At 49.2% G+C, this 16,896-nt stretch overlaps 1 pseudogene; it reads right to left on the bottom strand.

Moving 5' to 3' along the window:
* Positions 1–15: 15 nt before the first annotated feature.
* Positions 16–14,921, bottom strand: LOC9630691 (annotated as a pseudogene).
* Positions 14,922–16,896: the final 1,975 nt, after the last annotated feature.

Here is a 16,896-nt window from a genome sequence, read left to right as displayed (position 1 = left end):
AAAAGTTCCATGTAACTGATTCGGTTTCCTTTTGTTAGAGCTATGGCCCTAGTGACTCATGAAACTTTCCTGTAGAGATTTTGGAAGCCACTTCCAATGCACGTAAGTAGAACCGTGCCTATCGCCGGGTCAGGCTTGATACTAAACTGCACTCCCAGGAATTCTTTGATGTGTTGTAGCGTCTTGATACCGTAAGAAGAGAGCTTACCAACCCTGACTTTAGAAACATCTTCCGGGCACAGAGCACAGAGGATGAACAACAAACCCTGTATGGCAAACAGGAAAGTTTGTGAGATCACCTTCTTTCCTTTCCAACTTCACAGATAGATACCTGGTGAGTTGAATCTACAACTCCTCCCAGCTTTATCTCCTGTAGCAAGGACATGGCTGCTTGCGTCCCCAGGTCCTCTAGAAGCTGGAGCTCAGATGCTCCTGAATGCGTAGCCGCACACTCGGAGCTTAAAATGCAGCCGGTGGTCGTTTCTGCCACCAGTGAGATCCCATAGCCTGGAGATCTGTGCCATGACAAAGGAAGCAAGATGAAAAAAGTTTACTTTGCAGCACAAAATCATGGAACTTACTTCCCGGACTCCGAACCAGTGTAGTGATCAGTAAAGATGTACATGTTGGGGAGCAAGCGATTTAGCACGCCACATTCGATTGGCCATATGAGGTGAGACGTGTGTGGAGTAACTTACTCCTCAGATACGTTTCACCATGCCCTCGTCCACCCATGTAGCTGTGAGACACAAAATCCCTAGGCCCCAAAGTGGAGCCGGAAGGGCGCCACATGGTAGTGGCTGAAGCGAAAGCCAAACGAGCGTAACACGTTTGGACCAAAAGCTCCGACTTGAAAAGTCAAGAGCGGGAGTGGAACTCCCAACGAAGTGCTCGAGGAACGAGCACGAAGCGAGCAAAAGGCAAGGCTCCAAAAAGGGACCCAAAAGGACCAACACATGACACGTGGGAGTGTCCGAGATGGACTCGAGATGGAGTCCGAGGTGGACCCGAGATGGACCCGAAATGGAGTCCAAGATGGAGTCCGAGATGGACCCGAGTTGGAGTCCAAAGTGGAGTCCGAGATGGACCCGAGATGGACCCGAGTTGGAGTCCAAAGTGGAGTCCGAGATGGACCCGAGATGGACCCGAGTTGGAGTCCGAAGTGGAGTCCGAGATGGAGTCCGAGATGGAGTCCGAGGTGGACCCGAGATGGACCCGAGTTGGAGTCCGAAGTGGAGTCCGAGATGGACCCGAGATGGAGTCCGAGGTGGACCCGAGATGGACCCGAAATGGAGTCCGAGATGGAGTCCGAGATGGACCCGAGATGGAGTCCGAGATGGAGTCCGAGATGGACCCGAGATGGACCCGAGATGGAGTCCGAGATGGAGTCCGAGATGGAGTCCGAAGTCGAGACCGAGACCGGGACCGAGACCGGGACCGAGACCGGGACCGAGACTGAGACCGAGACCGAGATCGGGACCGAGACCGAGACCGAGGCCGAGGCCGAGACCGAGCCCGAGCCCGAGTCCGAGTCCGAATCCGAGTCCGAGTCCGAGTCCGAGTCCGAGTCCGGAGCCTGAGAGGGTGAAAGCCCAAAGCGTTCGTCTCCCAGACCCTGGGGGGTTTGGTGAGCCCCAAAAGTATAGTAGGGGGAGGACTGCAGTGGAGCCAGTTTGGCCAGGAAAGGCCAGTTTGGCCCAGGAAGGCCGGACCCAGTGTTGGGTGATGAGCTGCCCACTGGGAAGTCCAAGACTAGAGTGAACACGGACCGACAAGCGGGGTAGCTTGGTGAAGTGTTCAAGAGCCGGCTCTAGGTTCCCCGGGAGATCGATTGGCCGATGCTCCCAGTCCAAGTGAGGGTGGCACTACCTACTTGGATACCAGGTGTGGCTCAATGGAACCTCGCTCTAAGCCCATGGCTAGAGCACCTAAAGGCGAAAGGCGGGGAGAGTACCCAGGTGGCTCGCGTAAGGCCACGGTGTTCCGAAATGTTGTCCCAAAGGCCTAGACTGTGGAAAGGGAGAGGAGCAGTCCTCTGGGGTAGTGACCAAGGACACAGTCGTGTGGTGAGGAAGTCCCAAAGGACCATGGGACTTAGTGGTCGGGCCTGTGGGCCTCGATCCAGTGGCAGTGTTGGCAAACACAGCCAGGGGCAGAAAGGGACTTGGTAGGAACTGACAAAGGGACTTTGGGGAAGGCGATTCCCCAGGTCTGTGGGCATCCTAAGGATGCTAAGGAGTGGATCTAGGATGACCACTCGTGGACACATGGCCCAGTCTTGGAGAGACGGGATGGTGATGCAAGTGGTATTGGACCACTAGTGCAGCAAAAGTGAGTGGGCATGGCCTTAGCGTAACGGGCCGAGATGTCAGTGGTACCTTTGGGTGTCGGTCTTGGGATCGGACACGTGGAGCACTTGGACCAAGTGCAAAGGTTGAGTGGCATGGATGCCACTCTCGGGGATAGCAAGCCCCAAGTCCTGAATGGGACTTATGGAGGTTGTGAATGAGACTCCTCCAAGTGGTCGGAGGTGTGGTTAAGTGACTAAAGTAGAATGGAAAAATTAGTCGCTTACAGTAGCAGCCTGGTGAAGGATTCTTAGCGAGGAGAGAAAGAAAAGAAGAGGAGTTTGGAGAAACTGACCGTGAGGCTCTTGGGGACAATGGGAACTTTAAGGACGACTTCACTGCCGCCCAAGGGAGGAGCTCCGCAGGTAACAACCTTGAGTTCTAGGCCTTCAATTAGAACACCAAAGTGCTTAAGCATTTTGGCAGTGTTGCTGTGTGAAAGGTGTCGACGCAGGGATCCCTACTGTCATTTGTAATGCTTGTCACAGGTGTCGCGAATGTGACTTCAGGTATCGAAAGATACTTGTCGACCAGTCCTTACGGGCACTCTCTCCTTACTACCATGACGGCAGGAGGTCGGTACTGCTAGTTCCCTTTATTGGCCCCTCTTGTCCAAGTGTTAGTAAACTAGACTTAGCATCTGTACTTGGCCGGATGAGCATAAGGACGGAATTCCTAAGTGTCTATTTTGCCAAGCATACTTGGCCCGGACGCAGAACAAGGAGCGACACAGCCCAGCGGGAGCCAAACTAATGTCTCAGGTGGTCGGACATGCATTCCAACCACTATCCCTACTATACATTTGGTATCAGAGATGTTGCGGAAGAGGCAGAGGCTGAGTCAGAAGAGGAAGAGCCAAATGCTGCGGCGTTGCAATGTACGGCTCAGGAAGTCGAGATCGAGAATTTGCGAAAGGAGATTCGCAAATTGAAGAAGGAGAACAAGAAGAGGAAGAAAGAAGCTGAGGCAGCTAAACCAGCTAAGCCTAGCAACCAGACTCCTCTTCAAGTTCTGAGGATGATGAAGTTCTGCAGCCACCCCCGGTTGCACGAGTTTCAAAGTTCAAGCCTCCGAAACCACCCAACTTCAGAGGCATGCGGGACTATTAGGTTTTGGAAGATTGGGTCTACGATATGGAGAACTACTTCATAGCGGCAGATGTAGATGATCGTATGAAAGTTGTGTGCGCGCAATCATTTCTCATCGATCATGCCAAAACTTGGTGGCGCCAAGTGTGTGCTGAAAAAGGGCAGACTAGAAGTTGGACCAAGATGCGGTCTTGTATCCGTAAGGAATACTTGCCGGATGATTTTGGTCTGAGACTTCGCGCGGAGCTGCGGCGGTTAAAGCAGCGAGGGGATCTCATGCATTACGTTAATGCGTTTGCTCAGAAGTGCATTATGATTGTAAATATGAGTGACAAAGATGCTCGGAGTTATTTTTTGGAGGGTTTAAGTTCATTTTCTCATAATGAGATTTTGAAGTTTAAGCCGAAGACATACCTGGAGTGTAAGGAGGCAGCGCAGCAAGTTGCCTTTAGTCACTCACTCATGGAACAATATCAGCAACCGTATGCTGGTAACTCGGATAAGAATAAGAATTCTGGAAATAAATAAGGTGATCGGAAACAGAGGGTGGAAAGCAGGTTCCACCCTGGTCGCTCACAAGCAACAGTTAACAAAGGTGGTGGTGGTTGGAGACCACCAACAGCTTCTTCTGGTCCTAGGCCCTCTGTTCCTCCTCCTGGTGGGTACAAGCAGCAGCAACCTGCAAAACCTGCTCCTAGCGGAACGGGTAGTGTGGGTCATTGCTTCCATTGTGGAGAGTCAGAACATAGGTCCTCGGATTGTCCCAACAAGCATAAGACAAAGTCTCGAGTTAATGTCATGAGGGCAGACGGTGGTGATAAGGCTGAAGGGGTTGACGAGTTGGTCAATGCAGACTATGAGGAGCAAGAGGTGAGTAACTTTCGTTGCTTTCCCCAAGCTTTTCTTGCAGTCAATGCAAACACTAATCCGTTGATGTATTTGGTAGGCTTTGTCCGTGGACACCGAATCCGAGTGATGATTGACACAGGAGCTACGCACAACGTGATATCCGAAGACTTAGTTAAGTTGTTAGGATTGAATGCTGAGCAAATGTTGCCTATGCACTTCCGGTTTGCGGAAGATGGGCAAGTAGCCAGAAAGTTTGTAAGTGATGTTCCAATAAAGATATCCAAGTGGAAAGAAAGAGTGGACTTGGTAGTGTTGAAAATACCAGATTTTCAGATGGTGTTTGGTATGGATTTCTTCAACAAGTATATAAAAGGGATTTATGGTGCTGGACAAAGTCGTATCATGTTGAAGTCCGAAGGACGACCCGATGTGTCCTTCCAGTTGCAAAAGCGTTCCTCAAAGGATTGGGATGGAAAGTTCCTGACTGCGAGGGCCGCTCAAAAAGCAACTAAGAGGGGATGTTGGACCTTTTGGGTTCAAGTGATGGAAGCTGAGAGTGTGGGTGACTCTGTTCGAATTGGCGACGGGGTTGATCCTGTACCAAAGAAGATATTGGAGTTGTTGGCGCAGAATCGGGATATCTTCCCGAAGGATTTGCCACCAGAGCTACCCCCTAGCCGTGAGGTTGATCATCGGATTGAGGTTATTCCGGGTTCTAAACCACCCATGAAAGCTCCATATCGGTTGAACATCAAGGAGATGGCTGAACTCAAGAAGCAACTCACAGAGCTTCTTGACAAAGGTCATATCTGACCTAGCAAGTCACCTTATGGAGCACCAATCCTTTTTGTTATGAAAAAGGATGGAACTATGAGGATGTGTATTGACTATTGGGCACTTAACAAGATCACGGTCAAGAACAGTTATCTTTTGCCTCCCATTGATGACTTGTTTGACCAACTCTTAAAGGCTAAGTATTTTACGCGACTTGATTTGCGGTCCGGGTATCATCAGATACGGGTGGCGGATCAGGATGTGGAGAAGACAACCTTTAAGACTCGGTATGGATCTTATGAGTTCCTTGTCATGCCGTTTGGGTTATGCAATGCTCCAGCAACGTTCAGCACTATGATGGATAGAATATTTGGAGATTATTTGGACGCATTTGTTGTCCTATACATTGACGATGTTCTAGTCTTCAGTGAGACGTTGGAGGATCATTTGAAACACTTGGAGCTGGTGTTTCAGAAGTTGCGGAACACAAACTGTATGCTAAGGAAAGCAAATTGCGTGTAAACTTTCTCGGACATATAGTTGGTGGTGGCGTGATTGAAGTCGATCCAAAGAAAGTGGAAGCGGTGAAGTCCTGGGAAATCCCGACCACTGTATCAGATGTTCGTTCCTTTCTCGGTTTGGCGGGATACTATTGCAAGTTTGTCCGCAATTTTGCAAGAATTGCTCTTCCGTTGACTGAGTTGACGAAGAGTAGTATTCCGTTTCATTGGACACCAGCTTGTCAGCGTGCTTTTGTACGATTGAAGGAGATCTTGACTACGGTTCCTGTTCTCAGGATCCCAGATCTTGATAAACCCTTTGAAGTGCATTGTGATGCATCTGGATATGCTCTTGGTGCCGTGTTACAGCAAGATTGTAACAAAGCGGTTGGTGTTATGCTAAGGTGACATGGTTGTCCCGTTGCGTTCTATTCCAAGAAATTGGATGAAACCCAACGAAGATGGCCAACGCATGAGAAAGAGATGTTTGCTATAGTGTCGGCCCTGGAACACTGGAGACAAGAGAAGCTAGCTAGATATGATATTGAAATCATATATAAACCTGGTAAGGACAATATTGTTCCGGATGCGTTAAGTCATCAGGCTCAATTCCCGACAATGTCGGCAGTAAGTTCGGACTGGTTGGAAGACGTTCGGGCTCACCAGGTTGGGTTGGAGTGTCGTATGGAAGTGATCCATTGGCGAAGGCAATCTTATGCCGTGCGGGGTTGTTGAAGCAGAGCCCTGGTAGCGAAGCAGCAAAAGTTGCTAGTCGCACTAATGCGAAACTTCACTTCTCAGTTCGGGATGGGCTTATATTCTATAAGCAAGAAAGATTGTATCTTCCCTCTAAGGATCTTCAGCAATTATTTCTGCGGGAACATCATGATGTTCCGGCAGCGGGACATGGTGGAAAGCGAAAGACTCTGGCTTCATTGAAAAAGGGATTTTTCTGGTCTAGTATGGAAGGTGATGTAGCGGACTATGTCCGTTCCTGCCCTATATGCCAGCAATGTAAGCGAAAAGCTGAGAAGCAGGCTGGAAAGTTGCAGTGCATTCCAGCACCGGCATGGCCATTTCAAAGTGTGACACTTGATTTCGTCACTTGCTTGCCGAAGTCTAAGAGTTATGATACTTTGATGGTGGTTGTGGATCGGTTGTTGAAGATTGCACACTTCATTCCAACTGTGGGAACAGTGAATGCGAAACAAGCAGCAAAGCTCTTTTTCCATGAAGTAGTGTGGGTTCGTGGTCTTCCCGAAGAGATGATCTCGGATAGGGATTCGAGGTTTACGGGGAAGTTTTGGGGCACACTGTTCCAGCTGTTTGGTACTAAGTTGAAGTTTAGTACGGCTTATCATCCTCAGACTGATGGGCAGACCGAACGCATGAATGCTCAAGTTGAGGATTATCTGCGGTACTATGTCACGGCGGACCAACGCGACTGGGTTGAGCATTTGGATACAGCAGAAATCTGTTATAACAACACATTTCACAGCACTATAGGCTGTTCTCCATGGGAGATGCTGCAAGGAAATGCTCGTGGGGTTCCCCAACAGATTGTTGTACCGAAACCAATGTCCGAAGTGTTGGTCCCGGCCGTTGAGACTTATGTGGAGCAGCTATGTCAAGGTTGGTCTAGAGCAACTGAGGCGATGGGCAAAGCTCAAGATAGGTATCGACGTGATAAGGATCAGCATCGTCGGGATGTATCCTATCAAGTGGAAGATCAGGTGTGGCTATCTTCCCGAAACTTGAACATTAAGGGTTCTTTGTCTCGGAAGCTCTTGCCGAGATATGTTGGGTCCTATCGGGTGTTAAAACGTCTTGGTGATGTATCCTATCGGTTGGATCTGCCTGCGGAGATGTCCAATGTTCATAATGTATTTCATGCCAATTTATTGGCACCTTATACTATGGATGTTGCACGTCAATGGGAGATTCGTCCACCGCCAGACGTTGTGGATGGTGAACCTGAGTATGAAGTCGAAGCTATTTTGGATTCGCGCTGGCTTAAACGTGCCAAACGTCGAGAGTATCTAGTTAAGTGGAAAGGTTACCCAACTTGTGAATCAACTTGGGAGCCTCATAGTAATCTTACACATGCCTGTGAGCTTGTCACGGAGTATGAGAATAGTAATATAAGGTAGCTTTTGTAAAATCTTGTAATAAATCTTGCAAATTAATAAAGTAATATATTTCTATAAATCAAAGTGTCGTTTCTATCGTTCGTTTGTACTTGGGTCAGCTTTGGCAGGCTGACTTCGGCACTTCGGTGCATGGGTCCAATCCATAACTATGGGGATAACTATTATAGAGAAATGGAACAAGGCTAACCTATATATACTATAGGTTGATGAAGCTCCACCACTCTTGGATCGAGGACGGCCTAAATACAGCTGAGGTCGAGGAGGCGCCACATCATCATCAGGAATGTGTCTCGAGACTCAGGAATCGGGAAGTGTCTCGAGAGTCAGGAATAGGGAAGTGTCTTGAGAGTCAGGAATATGGTCTGCAGGTCAGGAATCCGGCGAGAGTCAGGAATGTGGCAAGAATTGGGGGATTCCTGAAAGCACCCCCTCCTCAAGAACGAGTGGAACGAGGATGTGAACGAGAACAAAGAGGAGGATGAGATGAGCGGCGAGGGATGGGAGATGGAGAAAAAAAATGAGGACTGGGATGAGAAGGATAGCGGCGGTGGAAGTCCTGAACAAGGTCAGGAGAATGAATCAGGTTGTCCGCAGGTTCCCAAGTGCGTTCCTCAGGTCCGTAACCCTTCCAGTCCACCAGATAATAGAGTTTAGACCGTGAAATCTTGGAATCAAGGATGTCCTGAACCTTGTACTCAGACCCATCCTCGAGTTGCACTGGTGGAGGCGGAGGAATGACCCGATTTGGAATAGGACTGGGAATATAAGGCTCAAGGAGAGAGGAGTGAAAAACGGGGTGAATTTGATATGAGGAGGGAAGTGTAAGGCGATAAGTGACAGGATTAATGATGGCAGTGATAGGGAAAGGACCAAGGCATTTGAAATCGAGTTTTGGACAGGGCCTGGTGGTGGAGATATTTCGCCTGAGGAGCCAGACTTTATCCCCGATATTGTAAGGGGGACAATCCTGACGATGGACATTGGCAAATGTTTTATGAGATTCCTAAGCACGATGGAGGTGGAAGGAGATGGAGTTGTGGATTTCCTGGAGGTTGGAGATAAATGCCTCAGAGCGGGGATTTGAACGAGAGGATTCAGATGGAGAAGGAAGTGAGAGATTGAATCGGGGATTTCGGCCAGAGTTCGCAAAGAAGGGGGAAACTCGAAGAGATGAGTGAACAGAGTTGTTATAGGAGAACTCAGCAAGGGGAAGGATATCGAACCAGTTATCCTGATGATAGTTGATGAAGCACCTCAAGAATTGTTCCAACGTCTGAATCGTTCGCTCGGACTGCCCATCAGTTTGAGGATGATATGGCGAAGAGAGGTTGGCCTTCACTCCAAGCAGCTGCAAAAACCGTTGCCAGAAATGAGAGATGAACTGAGGCCCCCGATCCGAAACCACATCTGTAGAAATCCCATGAAGTCGGAAAATTTCCCTGAATACCAGTTTTGCCATGTCCTCACCCGAAAACTCCTTGGTACATGGCAAGAAGTGCGCCATCTTTGTGAAGCGATCCACCACGACTAAAATGCTGTTGAAGCCTCCAGAACTCGGAAGATCACTCAAGAAATCCATAGAGATGGATTCCCAAGGACCTGAAAGGACCGGAAGGGAACGAAGCAAACCTGAAGGAAGGTGGCGAGGTACCTTATTCCGGGCACAAGTGTCACAGGAGGTAACAAAAGCTTTGATGTAGTCGTCCATGTGAGGCCACCAAAAGTCCCGTGCAACTAGCTAATAGGTTTTTGCAATGCCGAAGTGACCAGCAGTCGGGCTATCGTGGCATGCCATCAGGACCAACCTTCGAGCATCACCTTCAAGAACGTAAAGCTGCTCCCCACGGTACAATAAGCCATCTAAGAACTCGAACTCGTCAAATCGCCGGCAGTCGGGAGTCACTGGGTGTCCAGCCTGAAGATGGGGGAAAATGTCGCTAGCGAGATCATCGGATTGAAGATCGTTTCTGATTGCATCCATCAAGGAGGAGTCCTGAGGGGCCAGCGAAATTGCCATAACTTGAAGCCGATCAGGACCGAGGATAACTTGATCCTGTTGATCGAAGGCAGGATTACCAGGCCTGAGACTGAGATAGGAGCGCCTTGAAAGAGCATCAGGAAGGCCTTGAAACTTTCCAGGTCTGTACTTGATAACAAAGTCAAACCGACTCAGGAATTGTGCCCACCTTGCTTGACGACGGCTTAAAACTCGGGAAGTGGCAAAGTACTTGAGATTTTTGTGATCTGTCTAGACTGTTGTTTGATGGCTCGCCCCCTCCAAGAAATGGTGCCACTCTCCAAAGGAATCCACGATGGCAAGGAGCTCCTTGTCGTGGATTTCGTAATTGATCTCCGCAGGCTGGAATTTCCGAGAATGGAAAGCGACCGGATGAAGTTTGTGATCCGCTCCGAGTTGAGACAGCACAGCACCAATGGCAAAGTCGGAGGCGTCAGCCTCGATGAAGAAAGGTTGTGAGGAATCAGCATGGATCAAGACAGGAGCAGAACTGAAGGCCGCCTTGAGTGTGTCGAAGGCCTGCTGGGCAGCAGCAGACCAAGAGAAGGGAACATCCTTGCGAGTGAGATGTGTGAGAGGAAGGACAATGTCAGAGTAGTGATCAATGAATTTGCGGTAGAAGTTGGCGAAGCCAAGGAAAACCTGAACATCCGACATGGATTGTGGAGGCTCCCATTCGAGAATAGTCTTGATTTTAGCAGGATCCATCGTGATACCCTCAGGAGTGACAATGTACCCAAGGAACTCCACAGACTGCTGATCAAAGGAACATTTCTCAAGCTTCGCGTATAGGCCGTGTTCTCGCAGCTTCGCTAGCACCTTGCGAACATGTTCGTCATGCTCCTCCTGAGTTTTTGAGTAGATGAGGATGTCATCGAGGTAGACGATCACCATCTGATCAAGAAACTCCCGAAAAATATCGTTCGCCATGTGTTGGAAAACCGCTGGAGCATTTGTCAAGCCAAATGGCATGACAGTGTACTCGAAGTGGCCATAGCGGGTTCGGAACGCAGTCTTCCATTCATCACCAGGCCGGATCCGGATCAGGTTGTATGCTCCACGGAGGTCGATCTTGGTGAAGAAGCGGGCACCGCCGAGGCGTTCCAACAGGTCCGAGATCAAGGGCAGTGGATAACGGTTCCGAACAGTCACCTTGTTCAAACCTCGGTAGTCGATGACTAGCCGCAATCTCCCATCCTTCTTCTTGACAAAGAAGACAGGCGCTCCAGCCGGGGACTGCGAATGCTGAATGTAGCCCGAGGCAAGGTTCTCATCCACGTACTCTTTGAGGGCCCTAAGCTCGGACAGGGATAACCCGTAGATAGGCCCCCACGGAGGTGACGCTCCTTCCTGTAAATCAATGGGACAATCATAAAGCCGATGAACAGGCAGTACACTAGCTTTTTTCTTGTCAAACACATCCCCAAAATCATGATACTTCTCAGGAAGACTGACAGGAGAAACATGCAAAGCAAAAAGAAAAAGAGGTTCTTCATGAAGGAGTTCTTTCATAGTGATTATGGAGATAGGAGGAGGGGTACGACTAAATGGAATGATGAGACGAGGATACTGTCCAGTGTAAGATGGAAGAGAGGAAAAAGAAGAGGATGAAAACTTCGTAGAGTCAGGAACAGAACCCCGACTTGAGTTTAGGGAACTTTTCTTGATTCGGACTCGATGAACACTAGGGGAAGCCGTGGGAGATGGTGATGTGGGAGAGATGAGCTGTAAGTCCTTCCAACAAATCTGAGGCTGATGTAGTTGGAACCAAGGAAGACCGAGCACCACAGAGGAGGACTTGCTATTGATGATGTTGAAGGCAATATCGGTGACGGTGGACCCGATGTGTACTCGAACGGGCAACGTTTCCCTAAGTCCAGAAGATGGAGACACAAAATGCCCGCCGATGCCTTCAACCCTCAGATCCCGTATGGTAGGAGAAAGAGGAACGTGATGTTGGGCAGCAAAGTCCGTGTCCATGAAGCAGGAAGTTGCACCCAAGTCCAGTAGCGCCAAAGCCTTGAGTCCTGATTGTCCGGTGAAAGAAAGGAGACATGGGACGCGGAAGTTGCAGGAATTGGTGGTGGCTTTGATGAAAGGTGGTGAGGAGCTTGATAAAGAAGAAAAGTGATTTTTATTTGGGGAGTCCAAACAGACAGCTCCTACTCTATTTGGACAGGGTCATTTCCCGACTGCAACAGAGGTGGACTTTGAGGCAGAGTGAACTCGAGCAATTGGGGAGGCTTCCTGGGACACACAGCTGCTTTGTGATTAGGATCAGCACAATAGAGGCAAAGATTATGAGATATTCGACGTTGCCTCTCAGCAGGACTCAACTTCCCTCTAATGAGTCGGGGAGTACCAGAAATATCCATCGGGACCGGAGCAGTAGGTTCAGGACTATGCCCCGAAGACTCAAGCTGGGATTCCTGAGTCTGGGACGGAAAAACAGCGGCGCGGCGACTTTCCTGACGACGTTCAAAGAGACGATTGTCACATCGAACAGCTTTGTTGATGGCGTCCGACAGGTCCTTGGGATCCTCCATGGTGAGCAACAAATCCTTGACACCGTTGTTGAGGCCGAAACGAAATTGGTCAATCAGGGCCCGCTCATCCCACTGAGTGTCCAAGGCAAGGAGTTGGAACTCTGCAGCGTAGATCGAGGCAGGACGAGACCCCTGAGAGAGACGTCTCATCTTTGTGGTAGCAGCCCGAACCCGATCCGTCTCGCCAAAACATGCTTCGAGCTTCTCTTTGAACAATTGAAGATCCATCAGCTCCGGAACCACGACCCCTTTCATGCTCTTCTCCAGAAGAGGAGAAAACCATGACAAAGCTGCACCCTCGAGCAACGTCCCAATCGCGCTGATTTGAGACTCGGGAGTGGGGTACCGCCGATGTTGAAGTGCAAAGATTAGCTCCATTTGGTTCAAAAATCCACGAAGCTCCGAACGCTTGCCTGAAACTTTCGCCGGGAAACTCACCTTCGGTTCAGGAACTTTGCTGGATCCTTGAGCCAAAAGTGAAGCAAGCTCCTGCTGCATGCGAAGAAGGGTCGCCTTCAGCTCGGTATTCTCAGACTGGATTTTTGCAAGGACTTCGGCAAAGAAATCAGGATGCCTTAGAGACTCCATTGGCAAGAAGAAAGAAAAGAAGGGGGGAAAAAGACAAAGGCAATCAAATAATCAAAATAAGCTAAAAGAAAAGCAAAAAACACAATCTGAATCAAACTGTCAAGACCCCCAACAAGATCAAGACTAGAAAATGCTAAAGACAAAGAGAAAAAGCTAGTGAAAACAAAGAAGAGGCCTTAGACTGGTGTTGATTCAGATTATGGAGAAATGGAACAAGGCTAACCTATATATACTATAGGTTGATGAAGCTCCACCACTCTTGGATCGAGGACGGCCTAAATACAGCTGAGGTCGAGGAGGCGCCACATCATCATCAGGAATGTGTCTCGAGACTCAGGAATCGGGAAGTGTCTCGAGAGTCAGGAATAGAGAAGTGTCTCGAGAGTCAGGAATGTGGTCTGCAGGTCAGGAATCCGGCGAGAGTCAGGAATGTGGCAAGAATTGGGGGATTCCTGACAGACTGATCACAAGTCCCCACCTCTCCCTCGATGACTCATTTTCAAAAGGGGCGTGGTCGTGTAAACAACTTAATCTGCCAGTTTATAGTAGTTATCTAAATCTTCCCGACGGGGTTGATTTCTTGCTCAAGGGACATTGGGCCTCTGGCCTTCTCCCTATATCCCTGCGGGCAGGGATGTATCATTCCTTTGTAAGCCGAGTGGTACTCGGAGCAGCAAGGGTGGCTAACTCTATTAGTCATTTCCTTGTCAGCGACGGCTGGAGGGTGTCTGAGTCTTAACATCTTTAGACGTAGAGGAGAGGTCATTCCATAACTCATTTAAGTCGGTGCGTTTCCCACATAGTGTGCTTACTATTAACTTTCGGAGTTGTTTCCTTGACGGTTTGCTATACTCAGGTATGCATCGATGAGGACGTCGATCTTCCCCAAGGGGGGGAGAGTGTCACGAATGTGACTTCGGGTATCGAAAGATACTTGTCGACCAGTCCTTACGGGCACTCTCTCCTTACTGCCATGACGGCAGGAGGTCGGTACTTCTGGTTCCCTTTATTGGCCCCTCTTGTCCAAGTGTTAGTAAACTAGACTTAGCATCTGTACTTGGCCGGATGAGCATAAGGACGGAATTCCTAAGTGTCTATTTTGCCAAGCATACTTGGCCCAGCATTTTAGTTCTCTTTTGCTCTGTTTTGCATTGGCTTGGCAAGAACCCTCGCATATTGAGACTAGTCCCTCAATATCGCCGGATGATAGCTTACCGTGTCTGCCAAACACCCTCGCTATCACGCCCTTTGTGTTAGTCTCATTTCGGTCCCAAATGCTATTTATGGAAAGTGCTTAGATTCGCTCATTTGGCATATCTATGGAATGTAGAGATTGGCCCGAACACAATGGTGTTCGTTCCATGTCCAAATTCACAATCTAGCGCCATTCCATATTTAGTAAGTTTCGAGCTTGTCCCAGAGACTAACTCCTGGTACTAAGGGAGGCTTGGGGTGAAAGCCCAAAGCGTGTGTTCCTCAAAGGGGGGGGGGGGGGGGTGCTATGGGGGGTTCCAAATGTATAGTAGGGATAGTGGTTGGAATGCATGTCCGACCACCTAAGACATTAATTTGGCTCCCGCTGAGCTGTGTCGCTCCTTGTTCTACGTCCGGCTTGGGTTTAATCCCAAGCTCCACGCTGCTCTAGTCGGTGGAGTACCCTCCTCCTCGCGTTAGGCCACCGGTATGCCAAAATTGTGCCAGACTCCGTCTGACACCATTTTGCATGCAGGTGCTGGATACGGGGAGCTAGTGCTCGTGGGATTGTACCGGACCCTCGTTTCATAGCGCAACGGGCTTGGAGTTCGGCTCCAAATTCAGGTGCGCTACAACAGGCCACAAAGAATCCTAGTTAACAACCAAGAGACTTGGAAATCGAAACATGAAGAAGAAAGAAACAAGGAAGGAAAAGGAAAAAAACAATATGGATATGGAGGAAAACATACCTCTCAGTGTGATCGAAAGTGGCTTCTTTCCAAACAATCCCAAGATGATGAGAGGCTCAAGAAAATATCCAATTCCGCGACTTACTGCACTTCCAGGCCACCACATCTTTCTTCTTCATCCCTTGGAACACACCAATTGTGCCTCGCAAGCTGCCACATGCGGCATACATGTCAATCAGCGCAGTTGTTAGGCGCCAGCTTTGACTATGTGGTCAACGTCGGTCAAAGGGAGGCTCAAGGGTATATTAAGGCATGTTAGGGTAAGGGACTTAACCTACCCTAGGGCTCACAGTGGAGCGGCGGCGCAGTGGAGCTTTTGAGGTAGCTCGGGGGTGGTTGGGTGGTGAGGAACCTCAAGAGGTGGCGTAGCATAGTCTAGGGCAACTAGATCTTTGTCTTTTTGCGCCGGATCATAACATTGGTATCAGAGAATTGGTTGCGATGGCCGACCAAGCTGAACGCTGGAATCCTATCATCGATGGTGGTGCCGACGATGGTGCCGACGAAGCTGCAGAGATTTGGACCATTCAAGATGTGGTTCATGAGCTGCGAGCCCTTAATAAAAATCAGCAAGAGATGCAAGACGAGATGCATGGCATGATGGATACCATGCGTGGGCGTGTTGAGGCACTCGAGGTTGGACGGGGTAGCGCTCCAAGTAAGCCTTCTTTGGTAGATCGACTCAAGATTCCAACCTTTTCTGGTGATGGTGGTGTGGACGAGTGTCTTGCTTGGCTAGCTAATGTGAAGAAGTTCTTGGCTGCTAGAGGAACTCCAGATGCAGAGGCTTTAGTGGCTATTCCGATGGTTTTGCGTGATGCGGGTCTTCGATGGTGGAATTGGCTTGAGGAGTCCCGTGTTGCGGATAAGAAACCACCAGTGTCTACCATGGATGAGTTTGAGGCTGCTTTCCGTTTATGTTTTGCCCCTCATTACGACATGGAGAATGCTCGTACAGAACTTCGCCATTTCCAGCAAGGGAAAATGACGCTCGGGGATTATATTGAGAAGCTTACTCGCTTGATTTGTCGTGTTCCAACAAAGGATCCAGATCAGAACAAGTCCTACTTCATTGATGGCCTACATAGTGAGAGCATGCGGCAACACTTGCGTCATTCTCAGCCTACAAAGAGTTTGGAGGAGCTCTTTGATGCGGCTCATCGACTTGACAATGACAAGCACAAGTCTCACAAGCGGTCGCGGAGTCCTTCTGTCGAGAATCGTCGTGATGATCGCCGTGGACACAAGGATGGGAACAAGCATCACAAGTTGAAGTCAGTGGTGACTACCTCGGATGCAAAGGGGTCCAAGAAGCAGAAGTTCTTTGTGAAGAATTATAGACAGGGTTGTCATCATTGCGGCGAACTTGGACACTACAAGGCTGATTGTCCGCAGTTGAAGAACAAGCAGCAGGACAAGAAGAATGGCCAATCATCTTCTCACGGTAAGTCATATACTAAAAAGTTGCAAGCTTTACAGCGTGAGGATGACGAGAACGACCATTCCGGTCGGAGGAAGAGACTTTCGATCGTTGCTCGTCAACTCAACTGTGTGTGGAACAAGATGGAGCTCGAGGATACGCGTGAATCAGCTTTAATGCTGGAGGGCGTGTTCCGTGGCGATCCAGTGCGGATTTTACTGGATAGTGGGAGCGATGACAACTTTGTTTCGGCAAAGTTTGTTGCGGAGCATTGCTTGAACACACGTGGAGTTGTTCCATACACAGTGGAAGGTGCAGCTACCTTTGCTCAGCATTTCGATGCTTGTGTCGAGGGGCTGGAAGTGTTGGTTGGCAAAACCACACTTGTGGAGACTTTTTATCTCGCGGATATCCATCGTGTGGATCTCATTCTTGGGATGCCATGGTTGGTGAAGGTGGATCCAGAGATAAAGTGGAGCATTAAGCGTATCTCGCTGGAGTATGGTGGCGTTAAAGATGTGTGGTTTGGCGAGGGCGTTCAACCACCAGTTGTTATGCTCTCTGCTACATCTTTGAAGCGGGCTTGTCGTAATGGAAAAGCACTTTCAAGTTACTTGTAGTGGCCGAGTTGCGCAGTTTTCTTGGTATGGCTAGTTACTACCGACGTTTCCAG

Source organism: Selaginella moellendorffii, unplaced genomic scaffold (assembly GCF_000143415.4).
Source record: "Selaginella moellendorffii unplaced genomic scaffold, v1.0 SELMOscaffold_1, whole genome shotgun sequence".
NCBI lineage: Eukaryota > Viridiplantae > Streptophyta > Lycopodiopsida > Selaginellales > Selaginellaceae > Selaginella > Selaginella moellendorffii.
Note: the sequence above shows the minus strand (reverse complement) of the source record. Positions and strands in the feature narration are given on the sequence as shown.